The sequence below is a fragment of the Orycteropus afer genome, unplaced genomic scaffold, assembly GCF_000298275.1.
Source record: "Orycteropus afer afer isolate SDZICR_OR568_19922 unplaced genomic scaffold, OryAfe1.0 scaffold00014, whole genome shotgun sequence".
Classification (NCBI taxonomy): Eukaryota; Metazoa; Chordata; class Mammalia; order Tubulidentata; family Orycteropodidae; genus Orycteropus; species Orycteropus afer.
Genome location: NW_006921601.1, coordinates 22435411 through 22439950, shown reverse-complemented (window position 1 = coordinate 22439950; position 4540 = coordinate 22435411). Strand labels below are relative to the sequence as shown.

The following is a 4540-nucleotide window of genomic DNA, read 5'->3' as shown; positions in this document are numbered from 1 at the left end:
TATACTGTCACTTAAGAGCTGTTTTTCTGCCAACAATGGGTTGAATTTAAATTACTATGGGGTAAAATTACAGTTGTTGAGCCAGTCAGAGCAGAAGGGGAAAGAAGCAATGATCCAGACCATGGCTTCAGTAACAGGAGAAGCAAAGATGTCAGTGAGATGTTAATAAAATAAATAGATGAGAGAGAAAGGGAGGGGAGCAAAGGAGGAGAAGAAGGGGATAGGGAGAGGAAGAAGGAAAGATGGAAAAAAGAGAGGAAGGGAGAAAAAGAGAATGGATGATAGGGGATAGACGGGGAAGGGAGGGAAGGGGAAGGAAGGCAAGTGGGCAGGCTAGGGGAGGGGGAGGGAAGAGAGATTGAATGCAAAAGTAGGGAAAATATGGTATATACAACCCAAAACCCACTGCCATTGAGTCCATTCCAACTCATGGGGACCCTTATAAGGCTTCCAAGGCTGTAATTTTTATGGAGGCAGACTGCTTCATCTTTCTCTCAAGGAGCTGTTAACTGGTGGGTTTGAGCCACCAACCTAGGCAAAATGCCCTACTATGGTAGGATGAATACTGGTCTCACATCTTTGTTGTTGTGGTTTGGATGTAAATTTACAGAGCAAAATATGTTTTACATTCGACAGTTCATTTACATTTGATTTCACGCCCTGATTACCATCCCTGACAGTAACACACTCTCCTCTCTTCCTGTACCTGTGAATACCCCTTCCTTGTGCCCTTCTTAACTACACACTCCTGTCTGTCCAGCTTTCTCTCTCTGTGAATGCTGTCCCTCTGGTGTCCCATGGCCCATTGCTCTAAGGGGTGTATCTCCCTTGAGTAGGTGAGTACATTGCCTTGGGGTGCACTGCCCAGGTTTTCTGCAGTAGGTCTTTCTACTGTTGGGCTGAAAGCCAATCCATGGGAGTGAGCGCCTACAGGGTAAGCCGTGGCTTTAGTCTTATTTTAGTGATTCCACTAAATTCCATCCCACAAGTAATTCTGGTCATTCTTGTGTTTTGAATTTTGTTCCACAGTTTTCCTTGCACTTTATCCAGGATCTCCAGTTTTGATCTCTTTCTGAGTGGTTGGCTTTGGTTGCCAGGCACCATCTAGTTCTGGTCTCAGGTCATCATATCCTTGGACTAATTATTTCCAGAAGCTTTTGATTTTCTTCACTCTTCTTTGCTTCAGAGGAGAGGAGACCAAGAGTTGCATCTGAAATAGCCATTGGAAAGGTTTTAAGAGCCCAGTTGCTACTTACCAAAGTAGGTTGTGGAACAAGATTTTTATGTATTATGTTGTGCCAACTGAGCTTGGTGTCCCCTGATACTATGATCCTATGTCGGCAGGCCTGGTGATTCTCTCTCTCAAGGTGTATGGTTGTCTCTGAGAGGTTACTCCCACTCTGTTTTCTGTTTCTTCTGTAATGTGTGTGTGTAGTTTTGTAGCACAAGTGCATATGCAAGATTATCTTCAGCTAAATCTACCCTTAAAAAAAAAAACACCAAACTCACTGCCGACGAGTCGGTCCCGACCTATAGCAACCCCTCCTTGGATTTCCAAGGCAGTATCACTATGGAAGTAGATTGTCCAATCTTCCTTCTGAGGAGTGGCTGGTAGGTTTGAACCCCCAGCCTTCTGGTTAGCAGTGAAATACCTTAGGCACTATGCCACCAGATTCCTGTTCGCTGACCCCCACCTGATCTTCTCAGTTGTATATGCATTTATCTGTTGCCTATTGTTTAATGTTAGTGGTCTCCCATTTTTATGCAGAAGTCTTCAATGGGTTTCCATTGTATGAGTAAGGAATAGGAAAACTACTGTCTGTTGCCAGACCCCAAGGCAGCCAATACCCAAGAAGTAATACCTAGAACTTCTTGGGCATATTCTAATTTAAAAGATCTCTGAACTCCAATCTTAGTCATTTATCTGAAACTTCAGAATAATGTATATGTCCATCAAAACTATTATAATGAGGATTAAATGAGATAAAGCAAGCAAAGCATTTAGCACAGTATCAGACTTATATCTGCTGTAATTATCATTATTATTATTAACTATATTACAGCTTTGAGACTGTAATATTATTCCAGTGAATACTCCAACATTAAAAATGAGTATGTAATTTTAAGTCTAAGGCCATACCACCCTGAACGCGCCCGATCTCGTCTGATCTCAGAAGCTAAGCAAGGTCGGGCCTGGTTATTACTTGGATGGGAGACCACCTGGGAATACCGGGTGCTGTAGGGGGAGCTCTGGTAGCATAGTGCTTAAGACACTTGACTGCTAACCAGAAGGCTGGTGGTTCAAATCCACCAGTCACTCCCTCGGAAGGAAGATGAGGCAATCTACTTCCATAGTGATACTGACTCAAAACCCAAGGAGGGGTTGCTATGAGTCAGGTCTGACTAGATGGCATATAACAACAACAACAACATGTAATTTTAAAAGATATATAAATTTAGGAGTTGTGGCTATTGAGATTTTAAAGCAAAACCAACAAATGGCACCTTTGTAATCACCCCAGGATCTGAATAAATTTAAAGGGAGGGAGGCAAGGGTGAGAGGTGGAGGCCCAAAAACACATTTTGACAGATGAAGATTGAACTGGGCCAGTGTGCACCATGGAATCAAGCAGATTTATCCACTCAATTTTGCCACACTGAATTGGGCCACCCCCCCCCCCACATTGTCCTTCGTCAGAGCAGAGTTAATCCCTGGAGGAACAGAGCAAAAAGCCCTCTTCTTAAAAACAAGAGAGTGGTTGCACTGAGTAGGCCTATGCCCAGTTCATTTTTCCTAAGCTGACCAACCAAATAAGTCATTCTTTCTCCTTCAGATCAGAGAGTAAGAGAACAAAGGAAGATAAGCAACAGGCTGACTGAGCTCCTTTCAAATGGAAAGATACACCTAGCATGTTGTTGTTATGTACCTTTGGGTTGCTGAGGCAGTATCACTACAGAAGTAGATTGCCCAACCTTCCTTCCCAGGAGTGACAGCCTTTTGGTTAGCAGTCAAGTGCCTTAGGCACTATGCTACCAGAGCTCCTACACCTAGAGTAGGAAAGGTTGTGGGAAAAACTTCACTCCTAGAGTAGGAAAGAAGTATTCCCTATAACCGTGATTTTATCAAGAAACTCTGAATGTTCCCAATCCCAGGTCAGTTCTCAAGTGGCCAGAACATTAGTCAGGGAACAGAAACATTAAAGGACACTTCTAAAGTTCTAAAATTCTCTAGGTATGATATGGCATATACTTTATAACACATTTTTGTTTTAATATATTTTCATTCTTTGCAAACATATTTTTTGGAGGGATATATTCCCTTCTTAAAATCTAAAGAATCATTTTATAAACAAATAATATCTAAAGGACATAACCAGGAAAGTGGTTGTATTAACAATTATCAAAAACAGGAAAGCTCTAGACTTATAGTTTGAAGATCTGATTTTGAATGCCAATTCAACCACATTCTAGGTAGACATCTTTGACTGGTCGTTTAAGCTCTTAATCTCAATGATCACATCTTAAAAATGGGGAGGACGTTCATTGTTTAAGATATTTACATGATTGAGCAAATCAGGAAAGGAATATTGAGGGTGCTAGACATGGAGATAGAGCATCTTTAAGAGTTTAAAATGTATTTTTATTTAACAGAAAAATAAAAGGATGCTGTAGTTGGAAAGCAACTGAAAATAAATTCAGCAAACCAACTGTAAGTGACAGCAAGGCACAAAAAATAAAGAACAAATTTTGATTTTTTCCCACTCATAAATTCATTAATTTCTCATGGTAGACTCAGCCTCACAGAGATTTTACACATTAGCCACTACAGTCATCCTCTATAAGGAAAAAAAAAAAGCCAGGTTGAATGTACCATGAGTACATTCTTGCAAATGTTTTTCATTCAAAAATGAAACAAAAGATGTACTGCTGCTAAGAGCATCAAGGTCTAGAATGCCTGTGTGTTCCTTATTATGATTCCTTTCTTCAAAATAGGCATTTTGTGTCCCTGAAGGACAAGCCTGTGTTCACTCACTCTAGGAATTGATTAATGTCTCAGGGTATGATATATATTTAAGCTGGACTCATGGGCTATTAGCAATTCACAAACCATAACTGTCCACAGTGGTGTGCTCAACTCCATTTTGCATTACAAAATGTTTATAAATCTGCCTCTATTCCCAGAATGTTATAAACATGCCAAAAAACTGTGTGTGTATTGAGGCAAGGGAGAGAGAAGGTTATGAATTTATCACAGCCTCGAGCTGTTCTGTGACAAATTAGTATCACCCCAGCCACAGAGGTCTCCATTAGGCAGTTGGTCAGATTGAACTATAGATGGATTGGATTGAACTTCACTTATTGGAAACAAGTCAGTAGCTTACCCAAACATTATAAACTGCAACCCCTCATACTAGAAAGAAAATCACATGGTGCTAAATGCAGCCTTTCTCATTTCTACAAGATTGCAGTGTTATGATGTCCTTCGAAGACAAAGAGGTATTATGCTAAAGAAAAGTCACAAGACATAGGTGAAGAGCAG

General features: G+C 40.7%; 1 pseudogene; it reads left to right on the top strand.

The window, feature by feature from the left end:
• The first annotated feature begins 2126 nt into the window (after positions 1-2126).
• Positions 2127-2245, top strand: LOC122151615 (annotated as a pseudogene).
• Positions 2246-4540: the final 2295 nt, after the last annotated feature.